The sequence below is a fragment of the Peromyscus eremicus genome, chromosome 16_21, assembly GCF_949786415.1.
Source record: "Peromyscus eremicus chromosome 16_21, PerEre_H2_v1, whole genome shotgun sequence".
Lineage (NCBI taxonomy): Eukaryota > Metazoa > Chordata > Mammalia > Rodentia > Cricetidae > Peromyscus > Peromyscus eremicus.
The window spans coordinates 62952178-62975509 of record NC_081432.1 but is presented as its reverse complement, the minus strand read 5'-3'; the positions used below and the strand labels follow the sequence as shown (position 1 = coordinate 62975509).

At 46.6% G+C, this 23332-nt stretch overlaps 1 non-coding gene and 1 pseudogene across 1 annotated transcript; both read right to left on the bottom strand.

The window, feature by feature from the left end:
• The window catches only part of LOC131926162 (charged multivesicular body protein 1B2-like), a 36696-nt pseudogene extending 21150 nt beyond the window's left edge, over nucleotides 1-15546 (bottom strand).
• LOC131893992 (U1 spliceosomal RNA) lies at nucleotides 6330-6493 on the bottom strand. Its single transcript, XR_009374787.1, has one exon. It is a non-coding gene; the product is annotated as a U1 spliceosomal RNA (small nuclear RNA).
• Nucleotides 15547-23332: the final 7786 nt, after the last annotated feature.

Below are 23332 nucleotides of genomic sequence, written 5' to 3'. Positions count from 1 at the left end.
AGCCTGAGCTGTCACTTGTGTTATTGATCTTAGCCATTTTGACTTGTGTAAGATGGAATCTCAGAGTAGTTTTGATTTGCATTTCCCTGATGGCTAAGGATGTTGAATATTTCTTTAAGAGCTTATCAGCCATTTGAGTTTCCTCTATTGATAATTCTCTGTTTAGATCTGTAACCCAATTTTAATTGGGTTATTTGTTCTCCTGATATCTAGTATCTTAAGTTTTTTATGTATTTTGTATGTTAGTCTCCTATTGGATATGGATAAAAAAAAAAAAAAGCTTTTCCCATTCTGTAGGATGCTACTTTGTCTAAATGATACAGTGTTCTTTGCCTTACAGCTTTTCAGTTTCATGAGACCCTGTTTATTAATTGTTGATCTTAGTGTATGTGCTAACAGTGTTCTGTTCAGAAAGTGTTTTCCTGTGCCAATGAGTTCAGGATTCTTTTTTACCTTTCTTTTCTATCAGGTTCAGTGTATCTGGTTTTTAGCTCCAGCATTTCTCTGTTTAGTTATTGTTTGGAGTTGAGTTTTGTGCAGGGTGATATGTATGAATCTATTTGGATTCATCTACATGCAGCTGTCCAGTTTGACCAATACCATTCATTAAAGATGCTCTTTTTTCTAGTGTGTATTTCTGGCTTTTTTAAATAAAAAATTAGGTTTTCATAGGTGTGTGGATTTATATCTGGATCTTCAATTTGATTCTGTTAATCAACATGACTGTTTTTGTGCCAATACCATAATGTTTTTATTGCAATAGCTCTGTAGTACAACTTGAAATTAGGAATGGTGAGACCTCTAGCAGTTTTTATCTATTTTTTAAATTCAGAATAGTATTAGCTAAGTAGGGTTTTTTGTGTTTTTATATGATGCTGAGAATTGTCATTTCAAGATCTTTGAAAAATGTGTTGGAATAGTGATGAGGATTGCATTGAATCTGTAGATTGCTTTTGGTAAGATGGCCATTTTAACTATATTAATCCTACTGGTTCATGAGCATTGGAGATCTGTCCATCTTCTGAAATCTTCTTCAATGACTTGAAATTTTCATCCATACAAGTCTTTCACTTGCTTGATTAGAGTTACCCCAAGATATTTATATAATTTGAAGCTGTTTCGAAAGGTATTATTTGCCTGATTTCTTTCTCAGTCCATTTGTCATTTGTATATAGGAGGGCTACTGGTTTTTGTGAGTTAATTTTGTATTCCAGCTACTTTGCTAACAGTATTTATCAGCTGTAAGAATTCCCTAGTGAAATTTTTAGGGTCATTTATGTATACCATCATATTACCTGCAAATGAAGATAACTTTGGCTTCTTCTTTCCAGTTTGTATCCCCATGATCTCCTTCAGTTGTCTTATTGTTCTAGTTAAGACTTTGAGTACCATACTGAAGAGGTATAGAGAGAGTGGGCAATCTTGTCTTATTCCCGGTTTTAATGGAATTTCAATAAACTGCCTTTATTATGTTTAGGTATGTCTCTTGTGTCTCTAATCTCTCCAGGACTTTTATCATGAAGGGATGTTGGATTTTTGTCAAAGGCCTTTTCTGCATCTAATGAGATGATCATGTTTTTATTTCTATATGGTAGATTATATTTATTGATTTTCATTATTGAACCATGAGTTTATAAGTTTTCTATTATTTCTCTTGTTGTTAATATTCAGCTTTAATACATGGTGGTCAGATAGGATGCAGGGAGTTATTTCAATTTTCTTGTATCTGTTGAGACTTGTGTCCAGGCAGGTGGTCAGTTTTGGGGAAAGTTCCATGAGGTGCAGAGAATAAGGTATATTCTGTTGTGTTATGGTGAAATGTTCTGTAAATATCTGTTGAGGTTCATTTGGTTTATAACCTCTGTTAGCTCCAGCATTTCTCTGTTCAGTTATTGTCCAGATGTCCTGTCTATTGGCTAGAGTGGGGTATCGAAGTCTCCATTATCAGTGTATGAGGGTCAATATGAGATTTAAAGTGTAGTAATGTTTCCTTTACAAACTTGTGTTCTTTTGTTTGGGGCATAGATATTAAGGATTGAAATGTCTTCTTGGTGGATTTTTCCATTGAGTATGTAGTGTCCTTCTCTATCTCTTCTGATTAGTTCTGGTTTGAAATCTATTTTTTCAGGCTAACCCAGCTTGCTTCTTAGGTCCATTTGTTTGGAATATCTTTTTCCAACCCTTCACCCTGAGGTAATGTCCATCCTTGAAGTTGAGGTGTGTTTCTTGGATGCAGCAGAAGGACGGATCCTGTTTTCACATACATTCTGTTCTGTTAGTCTGTGTCTTTTTTTGCAGTGGAGGGGGGAGATTGAGTCCATTGATATTCAGAGATATCAATGACCAATGATTGTTGATTCCTGTAATTTTTTGTTGTAGTTACTGGTGGTGGTGGTGGTGGTAGCGGTGGTAGCAACAGTGTGTGTGTGTGTGTGTGTGTGTGTGTGTGTGTGTGTCTGTGTGTTTCTCTTTTTTTGAGCTTATTTGTTCCCTGTGTTTCCATGGTTGTAGTTAATGTCCTTAGGTTAGAGTTTTTTTTTTTTTTTATGGCACCTTCTATAGGGCTGGATAGATATTGTTTAAATTTGGCTTTATCATGGAATATCTTATTTTCTCCATCTATGGTGATTGAAAGTTTTGCTGGGTGTAGTAGTTTGGGCTGGCATCTGTGGTTTCTTAGAGTCTGTAGCTAATCTATTCAGGCTCTTCCTGCTTTTAGAGTCTCCACTGAGAAGTCAGGTGTAATTCTAATAAGTTTACCTTTATACATGACTTGGTCTTTTCCCCTTGCAGCTTTTAACATTCTTTCCTTGTTCTGTACATTAAATGTTCTGATTATTATATGCCAAGAGGACTTTCTTTTCTGGCCCAATCTATTTGCTATTCTTCATGTTTCTTGTATCTTTGTAGGAATCTCCTTCTTTAGGTTAGAAAATTTTCTTCTATGATTTTGCTGAAAATATTTTCTGGGCCTTTGGGCTGCGTTTCTTTTCTCAATTTCTATTGTTCTTAAATTTGGTCTTTTCACAATGCCACAGATTTTCCGGATGTTTTGTACCAGGAGTTTTTATATTTAACATTTTCTTTGGTGTATCCATTTCTTCTATTGTAACTTTGATGCCTGAGATTCTCTCTTCCATCTCTTGTATTCTGTTGGTGAAGTTCTCCTCTGTAGTTCCTGTTTCAAAATCCTAAATCTTTTATTCCCAGAATTCCCTCAGTTTGGGTTTTCTTTGTTGATTCTATCTTAGGTCTTGAACAGTTTCATTCATTTACTACTGTTTCTTTGTGTTTTCTTGGATTTTTTTTACAGAAATTTGTTCATTTCCTCTTTAAGGACCTCTATCATCTTCATATAGCTGGTTTTAAGGTCCTTTTCTTGTGCTTCTGCTGTGTTGGAATATTCAGGTCCTACTGTGGTGGGCCAGCTGGACTCTGGTGGAGACATATTGCCCTGGCTGCTGTTGATCGTGTTCTTATCCTGGTGTCTGGGCATCTGGGATTCAGATGAATATAGGCCTAGTGCTGGTTTCTGGGGTTGTCTTTGTTGAGTGGATGTTTTGTTCCTTGATTTCTTTTTCCTCTCTGATTTTTTGAGAGTGTGATGGCTGTGTGTTGCCTGGTATGAAGTTTTCTGTGGCCCTGCTTCTCTGGCCTGCTCAGCTGGTGTGCTCCCAGGGAATGCCTGCTGCTGGTTTTGGATGCTAGGATAATGGCATGCATTGGGGGAAGGAAGGTTGGAGAAGAGCCTTTTGGTCCACTGGGGCTGGGGTCCGAGAGGAAAGGGGGACTGCAGTGTCCATCGGGGCTGGGGTCCGAGAGGAAAGGGGGACTGCAGTGGGTGTTCAGCTCCAAAGCTGGGGGTGAGACCGGGGGATGGGATCTGGAGGAGCAGAAGGAGGGGGTGAGACCGGGGGATGGGATCTGGAGGAGCAGAAGGAGAGGTGATGATCTGCAGACAACCTATCCGCTTCCCTGGCAGGAGTGGCCTTTGGGTGAGCCTTCGGGGATGGAGGCTGGGAGAAAGCCTACAGATGTTTTAAAGATTTATTTATTTTGCGTCATTAGTGTGGCGGCATGGATGTGTGGGTTCATGTGGATCTGTGGAAAGATGGAAAAAAGACTTAGAGGTACCTTAAGAATGAATCTAGCCTTTCTCAGCTGCCGGGACATCCAGCCTCTAAGGACTCAAGCACTTTCCCTTTACCCAGGGTATTTTTATTTTTCTCTCTATTTAGAGTTTAGCCAGTTGATTTCCATATGCTCAAAACTACCTGAAAGAAGCACCCAAAGATACAATGCCAAATGCAAATTCCTCAATTTATCAGGTGCCACGGGATTTCTGGGTTTCCTGAACCAAGTTTTGCATAGGCCTTTGATTCTTGGGAGACTCTGAGACAAGATTCACATAGGGTGATAATAGAAACAAAAGGTGTGGGTTAAACAAAGGCTGGATTAGGGATAGGTGCTGCTCTCTGGAGCCAGGCCAGGAGGAGCTCGGCAGGAATGCAGCCACAATTTTGTATTATTTTGTAGCTGTGTGTGTGTGTGTGTGTGTGTGTGTGTGTGTGTGTGTGTGTTTGTGTGCATGTGTTAGTGCAATGCTTGCAGAGTCCAGAAGAGAGCATTGGATTCCCTGGAGCTGGAGTTACAGACAACTGTGAGCCAGTCAGCGAGGGTCCTAAGAACCCAGCCAGGGTCTGCTGCAAAAACAGTACATTCTTAAGTTCTGAGCCATTTCCCTGGCCCCCTGTTCAAAGATTGTTAGTGACTCTAAGACCAACAGACAAAACCACGTAAGTTTTTCCTGCCCCTTCACTCCCTGTGCACACAGGTGAACCTGCCCTGCCAAGCACACTGTCTGCTTAGTGCTCAGCTTAAAAGTAATGCCTACCTCAGGCGGGCTGAAGCTGTTCTCTTGCCCAAGCATCCGTCCTCTGCCATTCAGCACTGTGGGCGGGGAAATCGGCTTGACCCAAGACTTCAGGACTGACCATTTAACAGCTTTGACTTGGAGTATGAAGGTAAAGATGGTGTACCAGATCACAGGCCTCAATAAACTGTGTGTTCTAGACAGTTCTGTACAGAGTGCACTGTCACCTACAGAATGCCACCAGGGCACCTGCTAGCTCCATGAGAAGAATGGGAGACACTGGGCCATGGGTGGCGGCTGAGCAGCTGAGCCCAGCCCTGGAGCCCAGCTGCCAGCATAGAACAAAGCAGTTTGCTTATCACTGGCTCCATTTGTGACATACCCAATGCATGCTTGTTATCATAGCAGTGCATCACCGACCCTGTTTTGTTGACATGTTATTGTGTGTACGTGTATGCATGTGCACACGTGCCATGACATGTGTGAGATAGAGGACAACTTCATAGAATTGGTCCTCACCTTCCACATGTGGATTCTGGGGATCAAATTCAGGCTGTTGTGCTTGGCAAGCTCCTTTACCCACTGAACCGTCGCTGGGCCCTGTTGTCTCTGTGGTTGGCTGGGTTCTCTTATGCCACTATTGTGACAGTGGGTCATTGGCCCGTTTGCTTTCTCATGATTAACAAAACAGATTCCTAAAAGGGTGTGTATGTGTGTGAGGATCAAGGCCTCTGTGTTTTACTGAAAAGATCACGGAAGTGAGACATAGGCACCCGCGTCCTGGTGTTCAGTTTTCTGTTAGCTCTGTGACCTGGGTTGCTCATTTATTTCCTGTGCCGTTTTTCAAATCCTGACTAATAAACATTTTTCTATCAGTTTCACAACTTTGTAAAGATAATCTTGCAACAAGGGTGGGCCTGGCAGCACAGGCCTTGTAATCTCCAGTTCCTCAAGAGGCTGAGGCAAGAGGATTGCCAAGTTCAAGGCTAGCCTAAGCAATCATTGAGAGCCTGTCTCAAAGGTTAAAGGAGGGCTGGGGATAGATGTGGCTCAGTGGTAGAGCACTTGCCTAGCATGTGCAGGGCCCTGGGTTCAAACCTCAGTGTGGCCATTCCATGTGTGTATGCATTCTTGTGTGTATGCATTCTTGTGTGTGTGTGTATGCATTCTTGTGTGTGTGTGTGTGTGTGTGTATGCATGTGCATGGGGGTGAAGGTGGGGTGTATAAGTGCAGCTTATATAGCTAGCCACAGATGCTGTGTGTTCATGATTGCAGGGGTCATATCGTGCCCAAAAGACAGTGTTTCATAGTCCCTCTGGCTCTTACAGTCTTTCCTTCCTTCCTTCCTTCCTTCCTTCCTTCCTTCCTTCCTCCCTCCCTCCCTCCCTCCCTCCCTCCCTCCCTTCCTTCCTTCCTTCTTCCCTCCCTCCCTCCCTTCCTTCTTTCCTTTATTTTTAGGGGAGAGTACAAATGCAGTTCCCCACTACCACAAATCATGCAGTTTAGTTTCCTGCTTTTGCAGAAATTGCAGGAGTCAGCACACCCAGAGTATACTGGACAAGTCTTGCCCTGGGAAAACCACCTTCATGATCCTGGTCTCTCCCCTGCCAGGTAAGTACACAGGCTCTTGCAGTCTTTCTGCCCCCACTTCTGCAATGTGTGTAGGACTTTGTAAGGGTGTTAGGGATGCCCTGCAGGTCAGAGCACTCAGTGGGCACTTCTCGGCATGCTGACCAGCTGTGAGTTTCTGTATTAACTGTCACCCTCTGAAAAAAGCTTTCTGGGGGCTGGTGAAATGGCTCAGCAGTTGCTGTTTTCATAAAGGACCACGGTTCAATTCCCAGCTCCTATCAGGTGGCTCACAGCTGCCTGTAACTCTAGCTCCAGGGGATCTGATGCCCTCTTCTGGCCTCCCTGGGAACTACACACACACAAAATATAAATAAAAAATAAACTTTTAAAAAAGTTTCTCTGTTCAAAGATGAAACACACATCGAGAGGCAGTTTGGCTGCATGTCTATCTAGCAAAAGCAATCTGGTCAAAGATGTCTTTGAGAAGTCAATGCAATCTTTGTGGTTATAAATTATTATTAGCTGTATATTCTTGTCCATCTTAAATGAGAGTTCCTTCAAAAACAGCTAGCCTAGGATGACTTGGTGTGGTTTGCATTTCTTTTGGTAGATGAATCTGAGAGTTTAGACTCATGTCTGCCCCTGGCTCCTCTTTACCTCCGTCTGCATATGTCCTCACAGAGAACTCTAGAATATTGAAACAGGAATGTTTTCCCTATGCAACCAAGAATCTCTTCCCCCAAATAGTGGTTTTGTTGGGGCATTTGTCCTTATTCTAAACTTGGTCAGCTGGCCCCATTCCCAGCCAGTCTTCCTGGGCAGCAGTACCCCCGAGGCCCTGTGGGAGGCATAGGCAGCCTCTCTGGCTCACTGGGCCTTCACATCCCTTCGTAATGAGCACTTTGGTGTGTTGGCCAACAATCCCCCAATTTCACCCTTGAGCTCCTCTGCTCCTCTCTGGTGGATGCCATCTGCTCCTGGTGATTTATCTACATTTAGTTTGTCAATTAAGTAGAAAATCACTCTCACATCTACTGCCATTTGAGTTTGTATCTACCCTGTCGGTCCCCAGAACAGTCTGGAAGCAGGACCATTATAGCATCACATACAAATGCAGAACCTGAGCCTTTTGAGGAACCTCAACCTCTATATCAGATTCACTGATTAAGGAACAACGAGAGAGCACCTACTGTGTGCCTTCCAGAATATTCTTAACAAGGAAGGCTAAGGTGGGGAGACAGGAAAGAAAGGTGGGAGTGACTGAAGAGCAGTGTGGAGAAGGAACTAGGGGGGCGAGCAGTTTGTGGGAGAGCCTTGAAACAGTGAATGGAAGAGTGAGAAACTCGGAGGAATGTGGCCCTGGTTAGAGAGAAGATTGAAGGAAGAGCTGCAAACAGGTGTCCTGAGTCTCAGATGTCCTTAGTCTTTCTGTGTTGTCCTTCCTCACGCTCATCCTGGAGAGTGGCAGAGCAGGTACAGGTGACATTGCATGGGCTTGTTCTGTCCTGAGGTCATTATTACCCTCAAGACAGGCATCTGTGGACCAGACAAGGTCTTCTCTCTAGTCCAGTGGTTCTCAGCCTTCCTGACGCTGCGACCCTTTAACGTGGCTCCTCATGTTGTGGTGACCCCCAGCCATAAAGTTATTTCTTTGCTACTTCATAGCTGTAAGGTTGCTGCTGTTGCGAATCATCATATAAATATCGGATATGCAGGATATCTGATGCAACCCCTGTGGGGGCCTCCACCCACAGTTGAGAACCACTGCTCTGGAGTCTGTCTCTCAGAGGGACAGCGGAGACCACTGGACCCTTGTAAGAGGAAGATAAGAGATCTGGACAGAGCCAGGGATCTGGAGCAGGGGAGTGAGAAGGAAGGGCTTTGGGGAAATGGCACATAGGGAGGTGTTAGGAGTTAAATAGACATCTCATGGGGGCTAGAGAGGTGGCTCTGGTGGCAAAGTGCCTGCTTTACAGCCACCCAGCCCGAGGACCTGGGTTCAATCCCTGGGCCCCCCGTGGTGCATGCAGTGTACTGACTTCTGAAGTTGTCTTTTGAACTCCACATGTGCACCACTGTCCGCGCGTGCACACACACACACACACACACACACACACACACACACAAGCACATACAAATAACATAAATAAAATGTACTTTGTTTCTTACAATCAGCTGTGATGACCTACACCTGTGATTTTAGTGCTGGGCAGGTGAACACAGGAGGGGATCCCTGGGGCTCAGTGGCCAGTCAGCATAGGTGACCTCCAGGTTCAGCGACAGACCCTGTCTCAAAAAATAAGGTGGAAAAAGATTGTGGAAAATACCTGGCATTAACCTTTGGCCTCCACATGTACATGCATGTGCACACACACGCACGCACGCGCGCACACACACACACACACACGCACACACACACACGCACATAGGTATATACATGAATACATTTATGCAGAGACACATGGAAATAGGAAACAAAAACTGAAGCCTGTTTCCAGGACTTTGGATGTCATCATGTCTGTCCATCCTGACATTGCCATGAGAAGGCAGGACTGCTGTGCCCTGGCGCAGATCTACGGGAGTACAGTGGCCCTGGGAAGAGACTCCAGCTCAAAGCAGCAGAGGCCAGGGTGAAGTGAAGTGCTGGGGTCTGTGGCAAGTTCCAATGCTGTTTGAGACATTTGCTGCATACGCCCCTGAGGGGAAATGAACTCATTCCAGCCTTATGGATAGGCTTGTTAGGTGTCTTCGGGAGTGCCTGCCTAAAGCATGGTAAAAATCCCTGCTCTGTTGAAATTCTGGGCTCTCTACATACTTGCTTGCAGACACCAAATGTGAGCCAGAGAAACCCCACTGCTTCCAGCAAGTTTTCTGAGCCAGCTCTCCTTGTAGAGGCATGGAACGACACTGTTGGCTTCCTCTGACAGCCTGGCTCAACAATGGAGACAGCTTAGAGCAGAGGCTCAAGTGGGCACTTGGAAGGATCAGCAAACAGGACATAATATGTGTTTACAACCCCAGAACTGCCCCACTGGACATACAACATTATTAGGAAATAAACCTCAGCTGCAAGCCATGTACATTTCAGGACCATTTGTTACAGCAACGTAGTATAACTCATACTGACTGATACATTTGTGAGTGCTCCTGAAGTGAGACAAATCAGGAAAAGTCAAGGCCAAGAAGTAAGCTGTACAGAAGGTTTTGAGCCAAATAGGATAACTCATGGAAGGATTTGAATAGCTAAGAGACTGGGGCTGGAAATTGCAATGAGAATAGATAGGCCTTACTGATGGACCCAAAGGTCTCTGAAGCCAAGTCCCATTCCTCTGTGCTTCAGTTTTCTCCTTTATAAAATGAAGATAATAAATCAGCACCTGGTTATAGGGCTGTTTCTAGGTCTGAATGAATTGCCCAGGCACATTACCCACTTATGCTGAGCACAGCACCCTGGCCACAGTAGATAGATCCTCGGGATGCATTAGACACCTCCATTCTTTCTAACTCTCCTACCCTGCAGAAATCAGACTGAGTTCTCCAGAGGGTTCAGTGCTCGCTGGAGACCTTCACCCCTGACTGACAGCAAAGGAGCTTCCTGCAGCCAGCCAGGGAGAAGGCAGGTTCTGAGAGCCAGGGGTGTGGGTGGCCAATGACAGGCATTTAATTCACATTTAAGCCAAAACAGTTGTTAGTAAATTAAACATTGATTGTAAATGAGCCTCCAGTTAAGATTCACTAATTACACCACCAACTCAATTGTCATGCAATTTATATACAATTACCCCAGAACAAATATTTAATTACTTTCCCCTTAATACATTGAACTAATATTGTTCATCAAGCTGGTAGATGGGAATGTGGAAACATTTAGTTGACGCAAAGATGGGCAATCAGAGAATTAATAAGACAATGGCCACATTGTCTTGTCTACTTGTGTGACAGGGCTTTAATGGTGATGAGGGGAGCTGTAGAAGGAAGGCCCTTATGTCTATGATGGTGGAGGTGGTGGCTGGAGACACCTGAAAGTGGAGGATTTCCCTGTAGGGCGTGGTCTAGAATCCTCTGGAGAAGGCTGAGGCTGTGCCGTTGGTTAGACCTGCACCATGGCTCAACATCTTCTTCCACCCATCCTTCTCCAATAATGGTGATCACAAAGCTACTCCCAAAATCAAACCTACTGTTCTGGAAAATTCTATCTACAACTGGAAACCATTGGGCTTTGCTGGACAGAAAAGTGACATGCTCTGACTCACCCATTAGCAGGCTGAGGCTGAAGGGAGGCAAGGGCCAGCCTTGGGAGCTTTCCTAATTCACAGAGGTTCTGCTCTAATGGGGAAAAAAACACAGTGAGTGACACGACCCAGAGGAGGAAGCCCTTGAGACTCTGGGATAAGAGCAAGCAGGAAGGGCTGGGGTCAGGGCTGCCTTGACTGAAGGCAGCTGGTCCTGCTTTGCCCGGTGCCTGGGATGGGTTCTAGGTTCTGTCTTTTGGGAGAAGCCATGGTCCTTCAGCACCCAGAAAACAGCTCTGTAAGGTGAAAGTCTGGAAAAGAATGGAAAGTCCACCTTGTGCATTTGAGACAGAAAAGCAATACTAGGATTGATGACAAGTATTGATGATGGAGAGATGACTGGGGGCCAGGGAGGGTTAAGAGTGAGTACTGCTCTTCCAGAGGACTGAGTTTTGTTCTCAGCACCCACATCAGCCAGCTTACAACCTGTAACCAAAGAATCTGGTGCCACCTTCTGGCTTCCACAACACTCACATGCACAACCCCACCTTCTGGCTTCCACAACACTCACATGCACAAACAATTTCATACACATAAATAAAAATAAGTAGGAGCTGGAGAGATGGATCAGTGGTTGACAGCACACACTGTTCTTGCAGAGGACCCAAGTTCTGTTCCCAGCACCATCTCCAGTTCACAATCACCTGTAACTATAGCTGCAGGGTCTCAAGTGCCCTCTTCTGGCCTCTGCAGGAACTGCATTCATGTGGCTAAACACACCCATGTACACATAACATATATATATATATATATATGAATGAATGAGCCTGCCATGGCAATGGCCCAAAGCTATCAAATGACCGATATGTGCTGTGGGTACTGTGCCCTAAGGATTTATTCTGAGGTGGATACTGCTAAAGCAAGACACAGGATTGGAAGTGGGGAGATTCCTTCCACCAAGAAGATCCTCCTTATCAGATGTAGACATGGTCACCTCCAGATTCAGAGCCCTCCCTTCATACACCCCCAGCAGCATTTGCCTCAAAGGCAGTGTTTTCTGTGACTTGATTATGCTGAATGAGAGAGAAGACAATTTTCTTAAAATGTGTGCCCAGGAGAAGTCAGGAACCAAACGAAGTGTTTTATTACCTCAGATTTGAAGAGATCTCTATTTCAATAGTAAAATTTTGTAAAAGACTTGGAAGTGGAAGAAAGTGGTGCTGAGTGCTCACCCAGCCCAGCTGCCAGGTCCCCTGATAGCGCTGGGACCTGTGCCCCGCACTCCCTTTGGGCTGTTTCACAACTGTTAGTCCCAAAGAACACTGATAGTAATGCAAATGACTTTTCCTTCTCAAAATGCAAATGGATGTGTGGGGAAATGTTGCCCAGGAGTGAGTGAGTGAGCCCCTTTGCAGACATTTCTGAATTGACTTCAGTTTCCTTGATCACCTGTTCTTGCCTTGTCTTCTAGAGATAAGAAAAAAAAAAGTATGTTCACCCTGGATAGATACCTAGGACAGACCAGAATAACGTAATTACACTCTAGTTTGGTAAGCCAATGGATTTACTGGGATAACTTACAGGAGCTTGGGTGACTTGGGTGACTCAGAGGCAGCTTTATCTGCAGAAAGCCCACCCCTGCGTGGATGACAACCCATGCAGGATATTTCTCAGGAGCACCCTGAACAACTTGAAGGCAGTTCTACTGAAGAGTCTCTTCTCCCCCAGACGATTGTTTACTGCTGATGTAGCTATGAATTCTGTTACTTTCCCAGCTTCCCAATTTCCCTTGCAAATTGCCTTCCTTAGCTGTCTCCCACCCTGCAAGGCTCCCTCTCCTGAAGGTTTACAACCTTCCCAAATATTGTCACCACTGGAAGCCAAGTGTCCAAACATGTGAGCCCCTGGGGGACAGTTCATGGTCACACAGTCATGCCCCTGGTCTCCCTAGACTCACCTCATGCTACAGAATGCTTTTAGTTCAACTTCAAAAGTTCCCAGAGTCTTTAATAGTGTCAACACTGTTCTGAAGTCCAGCTTTAAGATCTGCCCTGCCAAGGAAATCAGATTAGGTTGATCCCTTGAAACTCTTCCTACTTTCAAACCTCTGAATAAAAAGGCATGCATGCACATGCGCACCCCCCCCACACACACCACAGTCTAAAACGTCTTAGATGAGGTTCAAGACAAACTCTTAACAATGACATCCTGTAAAAATTTTTTAATTATATTTCCAACACACAGTGGTATAGTACCAGTCCACAAGAGGAAATGGGGCCCTAGTGAGGAAAGATTGGACCAAAGCAAGGCAAAACCCCACAGGGCATACACTAAATCCTGTAGATCCATGTCTGCTGCCTGGGGCTTCCATTTCAAAGGGCTTAAATGGCTCTGCCCTTCTAGATACTAATGCTTCAGGAACTAACTACCCAGCTCCTGTATCAGCTTGTCTCTAGATCCTTTCTTCATCTGGTTATTGATAGACCCCAGACCCAGGGTACTACCTTCTTGGGTGGGCACCCTAAGAACCCAGACTCTGGTCCAGTTGATGTAAACATCAAGAAGTTTATTGATGCGGCTGCACAGTCGGGCTCCTCTCCTCCCAAGAGCAAGAGTCGCACCCTACTGCAGCCACATAGGTACTTTTAAAGAAAAAAACCCACAAAAAGCCATAAGATTACAATTCTCATGCAATTTTGTTCTGATTGGTTTATGTCTAGGGGCTAATTTCACAAGATCATGGCCTAATCACAGTGTAGGTACAATCACATCCATATGCACATTTTTTCCAGAACCTGGTGGGAGGGAGGGTATCAGGGCGGGAGTGAAGGTTACACAAAGGTTACAGTGGTCTTTCCTGGAACACTTGCAATTATCCCAGTCATAGTTGAGCAACATATCTTAACAGAAATCTCCATACATTGTGGTAAGGGTGGTTGAGTAATGGCTGAGTCAGTCTGCCCTTGGAACTAGCTTTTTAGTTCCTTATTCTCCTGCGGCTTGGGGGTATAAGCCTGAAGGGTTAGGGTCTTTCATTCCCCCATTTTCTTTTGGCAAATTTTAATCTTAAAATTATGGTATCCTATATTTCAGTAACTTTTAAAGCTTGATATTGTTGAGTTAAAACAAGGGCCTGTACAACAGATAATCTCTCCCGAATAAACCACAGTAACATATTTAAAATGCATGGGCCAAAAGTTAAAAGCAAGAGCAAAATAAGCAGGGGTCCCATAATTGCAGATACCAGGGTCATCATCCATAGGGACCTATTAAACCATCCTTCAAACCAGCCTTGTTGGGCTTCCCAATCTCTCTGTCTTTTATCCAACCTAGCTCAGAGCTTTTCCATGGAGTCCCTGAACACCCCGGAGTTGTCTACATAAAAATAGCATTCTTCTCCTAAGGCGGCACAGAGGCCACCTTCTTTTAGAAATAGTAAATCCAGTCCTCTTCTATTCTGGAGTACTACTTCTGACAGAGAGGTAAGGGACTGTTCTAACTTCGAAACCGACTGCTCCAATGCTCGGAGGTCCTCATTGACTGCAGCCTGGAGAGTTAAATAATGTTGATTCCCCTGAATCAAGGCTGCTGTCCCTGTCCCAAACCCTAGAGCAACTCCAAGCCCTAGCAGAACTGCCAGAGTTAGAGACACAGGTTCGCGTCTGAAGTAAGTGTGTTGTATTGTATTCCCCCAAATATTATACATGCTAATAAACTTATCTGGGGTCAGAGACAGAGCAGCCACAATATTAAACATAAAGGATAGGCACAGAAGCCTCCTTCTGTTTCTAACCTTTTAAGGACTTCAACGGATACACAGGGGTCAGCCCAGTGGTGCAGGCCCACCAAGATTCTTTAGGTGGGATGATGTACGGTCCCTGTATATTGGAGGTTGGGATGGTCTTATTGTAGAGGCTAGCTTGTGATCCTGTAGGTTGCCCAATGCAAAGGCCTGCCCCGCTAACTTCAGTTAGGGTTAGTTTAGGGGTTACATTCCAGCGGTAAGTGGAAGCCTCACCGATGGTGTAATTTCCAGTAGTGGCAATTCCCTCATAACAAGGGGGTGCCACCCCTAGGCATAGCCAGCAGGGGTCTGCTAAGCTAGGCTTGGTTTGGTTGATGATCCCAAAAGCTCCCTCTATCAGGTTGAACATTCTTTTCCCGGTGCCCTGTGGGTGCCAGGCATTGGGTTTGGTAGCGTTGGTAGCGCCCTGAATCAGAGTGGTGCCCTGGTTCAAGGTAGATCTAGGGGTTGGCCCCATAGGTCTGGGGGGGGTGGTCTTTTGCTCTGTCAATACCTTGTTTGGCCCCAAGACCTATGGAGGGATTGAGGGCACAAATCAATGGGAAAGAGTGATGAGGGCCCCCCAATCATATCCCGTAGGGTGGTAATGTCATAACCCCCAGGTTCCTGGTACCTTGGAGAGGTCTTTGCAATTAAATTTCAATTGGAGATTGTATCTATCTTGGTCTGGATAGCAAACATTTCCACAATCTTTCCATTCTATTGAAAGGGGGTCATTACTTTGCTTTGTGCCCCATCTTCCTGCCGTTCTACCAAAAGACAATGTCTCACAACCCCATTTATCACAGAATTGCCGTGGGGAGTTATACCCCGAGCAGCGAGTGTTTTTGTTCCCAGGGAAAACATACCAGTCATCAAACCAGGCCATACCATGAATCTTTTCACCTAGAGTTTCGAGGATCCTCTTGAGATCTGCTTCCATCTCATTTGGACATCCAACTCCGTATGGGCTGGTGAAAGATTTAGAATCCAGAACGACATCAGTGCCCGCAACAGTTAGGGTCCAGGTAGTTGTTCCTGGTATATGGGGGTTATTCATAGACAGTGTTCCAGTCATCCCCATTATGAAGACCAGTGTCAGACATGCACGATTTTGAGCTTTTGAGGATTTTGAGTTCGCTGAAGCTTCCATCTGGGGGCCATGCAGTCCTCGTTGGCCTCAGCAGGTGCCGGCTTGACGTGGAAGGCGTGGATCCAGGCAGCGATTCCGTCGACCTTGACGGCTGTTGGGGTGGTCAGAAACATGGTGTAAGGTCCCTTCCAGCGAGGTTCCAGGGTCTTGGTCTGTGAATGTAGACAGAGTCTCCAATCTGAAAGGGATGAGGCACACTAGGTGGTTTCCAGACTTGGTTCTGGATGAGTTGTAGGGCCTTCAGTTGCACCTGGAGACTGGGGGCTGTAGCAAAGGAGTCTATGTCAGTCCCGAACAGGTCTGCTATTGGGGGAGGGTCCCCATAGAGGATTTCATAGGGGGTTAATCCAAAGAAAGCAGGAGTGTTCTGAACCTGGAACAAGGCCATGGGGAGGAGTTCGACCCAGTCTCTAGTGCCAGTCTCCATCACTAATTTAGTGAGGGTCTCTTTGAGGGTTCTATTAGTACGTTCTACCTGTCCTGAACTTTGGGGTCTATATGCGCAATGTAGTTTCCAATCCAGCCCCAATATTCTGGCCACCAACTGACTTACCTGGGAAACGAAGGCAGGGCTGTTATCTGACCCTATTACCTTGGGCAGGCCAAAAACGGGGAAAAATCTCTTCTAAGATCTTCTTGACCACCACCTGTGCCATTTCTCTCTTCGTAGGGAAAGCTTCTATCTACGCAGAGAAGGTGTCTATAAAAACTAGGAGATATTTAGCTCTGTATCATCCTGGGTGGATCTCAGTGAAGTCCACCTCCCAGTTTGTTCCTGGGCAGGATCCTCGAGCTCTGGCTCCTTCTGGTAATGCCTGACGATTGGCATTCACCTTGGTGCAGGGAACACAGGACCCCGTAACCTGCTTAATCAGGGAATTTAGGTTGGATATGAAATAGAACTGTTCTTCTCTCCGTAATAGCTCTCTGAGCTTTTTATGTCCTAAGTGGGTCAGGTGGTGGAGGTCAGTCACTAGCATTCTAGCCATATTTTGGGGTAGGACTGTTTTGTCCTGGTCTCCAAGCTCCTTCTTGTTTATCATATTGCGACCCTATTCATTGGACAATGTCCAGATCTCTATCTGAATATTTATATCTTGGGGTTTGGGGCTGTTCTCTAGGCTCTTTTAGGGTGAGTATTTGTTTACCCAGAGCGGCGGCCTTGGCTGTTTCATCGGCCATCCTATTTCCCCGAGCTGCTGGGTCATCTCCTTTTTTGTGTCCCAGGCAGTGTATAATACTCAGTCTCTTGGGCAGGTAAAGGGCTTCTAAGAGATCCAGGATCTGTTTTTAATGTCCTTCCCCACAGAGGTCACCAATCCTCTCCTGCGATATATCTCCCCATGAACATGCGCAGTGGCAAATGCATACCAGCTGTCGGTATAAATATTGACTGCCCTGCCTTTGGCTGTTTTCAAGGCCTGTGTGAGGGCCACTAGCTCAGCCCACTGGGCCGAGGTCCCAGGGCCCTTGTCCAGATCATGTTGGTGCAGTCCACCACTGCTGCACCTGCCCTCTGTTCCCCCTGATGTAGGAAGCTGCTTCCATCCATATATGAGGTGCAGTCTGCATCTGGAAGTGGCTGGTCCATCAGGTCTTCTCGAGTGCCATGGGTCTCAGCCAGCACTAAGTGGCAGTCATGCTCTACTGCAGTTTCCTCCCCTTTCTCGGGAAGCAGGGTAGCCAGGTTGAGAGAAGCAACTGTCCCAAACCAGATCCGTTCAGGGTTCAGTAACATGACCTGGTAGTGGGTGACTCTGGCATTTGAGAACCATCGATCGGGGGGTTGCCGGATTACCATCTCTACAGCATGTGGAGCCATTATTGTGAGAGGTTGTTCCAGTGTGAGTTTATCAGAGTCCTTGACTAGGGTTGCCACTGTGGCTCTCATCCCGAGACAAGGAGGCCATCCTGATGCTACATTATCCAGTTTCTTGGAAAAGTAGGCTACCGGTCTTTTCCAGCGGCCCAATTGTTGGGTTAGGACTCCCTTTGCTATCCCTCTTTGTTCATCCACATATAGGGTGAACGGCTTTTTCATGTCCAGGAGGCCCAATGCAGGGGCTGACAATAAAGCCTTCTTGATGTTATCAAAGGCTTGCTGTTCCTTCTCGCCCCAGGTGTAGGGAGCATTGGCCTTTGTGAGGGGGTATAACAGGACTGCCATGTCTGCGAACCCCAGTATCCAAAGGCGGCAGAAGCCTGCACTCCCTAGGAACTCTCTCAGCTTCTTAGCACTAGAGGGCGGGGTTATAAGAGCCACGGCCTGTTTACGTCCTTCAGTTAGCCATCTCTGGCCCTCTCGTAGAAGGTACTCCAAGTAAGTCACCTCCTGCTGACAGATCTGGGCTTTCTTGGCTGAAGCCCAATATCCCAGTTCCCCTAGTCTCTTTAGCAAGGCCCCAGTACCTTGGAGGCATTCCTGTTTTGTCTTTGCTGCCAGGAGCAGATCATCCACGTACTGGAGGAGGGTCAGGTTTGGGTGGTTGACATGGAAATCTGCTAAGTCCTGGTGCAGTGCTTTGTCAAACAGGGTGAGGGAATTTTTGAATCCCTATGGCAGTCTGGTCCAGGTCAGCTGCCCTGAGAATCCAGACTCCGGATCTTTCCATTCAAAGGCAAAAAGGGTCTGGCTCTGAGGGCTCAATCTCAAGCAGAAAAAGGCATCTTTTAAATCAAGTACGGTGTACCAGACAAGTCCTGGATCCAGGGTGCTGAGCAAATTGTAAGGGTTAGGTACAGTAGGATGAATGTCCTCAGTCTTTTTGTTTACCTCTCTCAGGTCCTGGACCAGCCTATAATCATTGGTGCCAGGTTTCTTGACTGGCAGCAGGGGGGTATTCCATGCCGATTGGCAGGGCTTCAAAATGCCCAATTGTAAGAGTCTCTGGATGTGAAGCCTTATACCCTCTTTCGCATCCTTGGCCATTGGATATTGGCGGATGGACACGGGGGTGGCAGTAGGCTTTAAAGTTATCACCAGCGGTGGCTGCTGGGTGGCCAGTCTCATGCCTGCTATTTCTGCCCATGCCAAGGGATAGTTGGTGAGCCATTTGGGGTCCATTCAGAGGGATTTTGGAGGGGCTTCGTGTAGCCGGTGCTCATCCTCCAGACTCAGGGTTAGTACCTGGAGAGGCTAACCCTTTGGGTTTATAATGGAGACTCCCTTTTCTTGGAAGTTAATTTGGGCTCCTACCTTGGAGAGAAGATCTCTTCCCAGCAGTGGGTATGGACAGTCTGGTACTAGCAAGAATGAGTGAGTAACTTTTCCCGTGGATAGGTGGACCTCTCTCTCCAACGTCCATTTATATAGTCTTCCCCTGGTGGCCCCTGGACCCATAATGTTTTGGAGCTCAGAGGCCCCTTGGTCTGGGTAAGGACTGAATGTTGGGCCCCTGTGTCAACCAGGAATGTCACCGGTTGGCCTCCCACTTTAAGAGTTACCTGGGGATCAGGGGGAGGCTCCTGGCCCTGACTCACCTAATCTTCCAAGGACAGTACCAGGACAGGCTTGCGTGTTTTTGACTTCTGGACACGGACTGGACATTCCTTGGCCCAGTGTCCCTTTTCTTTGCAATAGGCACATTGGCCCTTTTCCAGCGGTGGCCTCCTCCTGTTTCCCAGGTTCCTATTCTGCCTAGGCTTATTCTGCTCTGTCCTTGAGACCACGGTGGCCAGAATTCTAGACAATTCTTTATTTCTCTTTCTGTCTCTTAAGTTCTCTCTCTGTTCTTGTTCCCTACGCAGCTTTTCCTCCCTTTGCTCCTGCTCTCTGCGTAGCCTTTCCTCCTTCTCCCCGGCATCTCTCTTTGTTGAAAATCTTTTCAGCTTCTCTTACTAGGTCTGGCAAAGTATACCCCTGGAGCCCTTCCAGCTGCTGTAGCTTAGTGTGGATGTCGGGGGCCCGATTGTCCAATGAAGGACATTATGACCTCGGCCAGCCTGTCAGGTGCCTGGGGGTCGAAGGGAGTATGCATGCGGTATCCCTCCATTAATCTCTCTAGAAAACCTGCCAGAGTTTCCTCTGACCCTTGTACTATAGCACGTACCTTAGCCAAATTGGTGGGGCGTCTACCTGCCCCTTTGAGACCTGCCAGGAGAATCTGGCGATAGACGAAGTCACTCCCTACCACGAGGGGTGTTGAAGTCCCAGTCAAGATGAGTCAAGGGGAAGGCTTCCTCAGTCTCATTTGGTAGTTGAGTGGGCCTGCCATCGTCCCCTGGCACGTTCTTACGAGCCTCTAGGATGACACGCTGTCTCTCTTCGGTTGTAAGGAGGGCCTGTAAAAGTTGGTTACAATCCTCCCACGTGGGATGATGGGTCAGGAGAATGGACTCTATTAGCCCGGTTAATGCTTGGGGGTCTTGGGAGAAGGGCGGATTATGAGTTTTCCAGTTATAGAGATCCAAGGCGGAGAATGGCCATTATTGGGTTTGGCCGCCCACTGAGTGGAGGGGAAAAACCTGTGACATCCAAGTGTCTCCCGCCTCCCCAGCCCTATCACAGCAGAGGCGAAGGCGGCTGCTGGGAGGTGGGGAGGGGTCCCGGCGGGGAGAGTGGTCCTGGCTGGGGGAGTTTGCCTCCAGAGCCATTCTGGAGGATTCCCTCCCATGCGTCGGTGGGTTGGCATAAGGGGGAGGGTAATTCCATCATTAGTAAATCTCTCCGGTCCTCCCAGAGGACTGGGGGTTTCTTCTCTTTAGATTCTTCATGTTGGATTTCCTTAAGAGGGTAAAGGGAGGAAGTGGGAGAACTAGGAGACGGCCGGGGGGCAGCTAGGGCTGAAGGGACAAGGGGAGTGGGAATGTGCGGATCAGGGGCTAGGGGTATAAGGGGAATTTGGGAAGGGGGAAGTGGAGGTTGGGGTCCCAGCATTGCTGGGGTGGGAGAAGCAGTGAGGAACGGCTTCACCCAGGCAGGTGAGTCTCTGGCCAAACTCTCCCAGACTGAAATGTAAGGTACTTGGTCTGGGTGTCTGTGTGGTCCTTAGTCAAAGACTCGAGCTTTCACCTGCAGAATGACATCAACGTTAAAGGTCCTGTCCCTCGGCCAGCCAACCTCAAAGGCCGGCTGTAGCTAGAGTTTTCCTGCCTGACCCACAGTCAGGACAAATCTCTCTCACCTGCCAGTCCCACAGCCGCTCAGACCCAACCAAGTAAACACAGAGACTTATATTGGTTATAAACTGTATGGCCATGGCAGGCTTCTTACAGCTTAAATTAATCCATTTCTATAAATCTATACCTTGCCATGTGGCTCATAGCTTACCAGCATCTTCACATGCTGTTTCCCATCCTGGCGGCTGGCAGTGTCTCCTTCTGCCTTCCTGTTCTTTCTTTTCTCCTCTCTGTTAGTCCCGCCTATACTTCCTGCCTAGCCACTGGTCAATCAGTGTTTTATTTATTGACCAATCAGAGCAACACATTTGCCATATAGAACATCCCACAGCAGCTGGCCATTCCGAGGAACAGAAGGTGATCCATTTCTTTTTCTTGACTTCCAGAGAGGCGTTGTGAGCCTGGGCAAGGACATCTCTCCAGTTATCTAAAGTCAAACTTAGGGGGGTAGTTAGTTGTTGCCCCATGTGGAGAGAGAAAGAGAGATAGAGGCAAAGACAGATTAAAACACAAAGAGGACAATGACAGACACAGTCCGCATGGTGGTCGACTCGGTGACAAACCGAAAGTACAGATTCAGATAGGAGTGGCCGCAAACAGCCTCTCTCCCTGGGAAGGAGAGACGCTAGGTATGTCTCCTTCCTCCAGATCACTCCGGAGGAGACCTCCAGAGTGGGGACCCAGGGACGTCTGAGCACGTCTGCTCCCCTCACGGGTCCCAATGCTCAGATACAGGTCCTGTGCAGGCACAGAATACAGATGCCAAATCGACCAGACAAAAACAGAAACACAACACGAAACATAGATCGAGCTCGTTTTTACCTCCAACTGGCCCCAGAGTAGGGGTCCAGAGGCACCCCAAAATCTCGGCGGGACCTCCAAATGATGGACCCCAGACCCAGGGTACTACCTTCTTGGGTGGGCGCCCCAAGAACCCAGACTCCGGTCCAGTTGATGCAAACAGCAAGAGGTTTATTGATGCGGCTGTACAGTTGGGCTCCTCTCCTCCCAAGAGCAAGAATCGCACCCTACCGCAGCCACATAGGTACTTTTAAAGAAAAAAACCCACAAAAAGCCATAAGATTACAATTCCCATGCAATTTTGTTCTGATTGGTTTATGTCTAGGGGCTAATTTCACAAGATCATGGCCTAATCACAGTGTAGGTACAATCACATCCATATGCACATTTTTTTCTGGAACCTCATGGGGGGGGTATCAGGGTGGGAGTGAAGGTTACACAAAGGTTACAGTGGTCTTTCCTGGAACACTTGCAATTATCCCAGTCACAGTTGAGCAACATATCTTAACAGAAATCTCTATACATTGTGGTAAGGGTGGTTGAGTAATGGCTGAGTCAGTCTGCCCTTGGAACTAGCTTTTTAGTTCCTCATTCTTCTGGGGCTTGGGGGGTGTAAGCCCGAAGGGTTAGGGTCTTTCAGTTATCACATCTTACTAGTTCCCTTATTAAGTAATGAGTGAAGTCTAACCTGTGATCATTTTGGGTTTATATGGATATTATGATTTTTAACCTTAATTTTTTTCTCTTTAGTATTATGCATTGGAACATTGACAGACACTTTGGCCGAGGTCACAGGGCTGGGTCTATGTGGGCCTTGGATCTGTATGGCTCTCACCAGCAGAGCTACTTCCACCAGTCATTTCCTGTTGATTCATCCATGTGGCTTTCCTCTCATCCTGTGTGTCCTCAGGGACTAAAGAGGCTGGGATCAGACCCCAAACTAAAGGGGTTTTTGAGACAAGGAAGAGGCTGAGTCTGGCCTCTGGGTGCTACAGTTTATGTGATGAAATGGGTGCGGGGCACACTTAGGGAATGAGATCTCGAAGCACAGATCACTTTCTGTGTTGTTTTACTGTCTCTCTCTGCCATGAGAAAGTGAGTCCCGGAAGACAAGGATTTGGGAGAGCGAGTTTTTTTGTAGTGAATGATCAAAACCCACACATGTTGGATGATCGGATAAGCATGCATCTCTCGGGCTCTCAAGTTGAGGGTGTCAGTCAGGAAGCTGAGACAGTCGTATCCCTCAGAGGATCTTAACTAGGAAAGTGACAGGCTCATGGCCACAGGCAGTCAGGATGAGGCCCTGAAGAGAGAGTCTTACAGGAGAGAGTCCCCATTGATAGCATGGTGGAAGTCAAGATGGGACAGAGCCTTCAATTTTGAAATCAAAGTGAGAAGGACATATTTGCTAAATCCTGACCCAACCTTGGCTAAAACTGATGTCAGCCTGCCCCTCGGGTATGCACAGTACTTTGCGGGACCCATGACTCACCTGCATTGTTCTGCTCCCGTCCGGATCAAACAGAAACACCATGGTGACACAGCTGTGCCCTGTTCTTATTAAAGTTCATATCCTGTCATGCTTGCTAACACTCATCACAGCTATATCAACAAGATGTAACAGACTTGTGCGTTTTACACTTATAAACGCCCTGCTCTTTTAGCTTGGGACCAACTCGAGACCTGTAGTCACGAGAGTGCATGCCCCTGGCTGGGTCTATGTGGCTCAATAAAATCTTCAAATTCATAAAGAGCTTATCCTGGTCTTCTCTCAGGTGAGAACAACCCAGCTACAGTA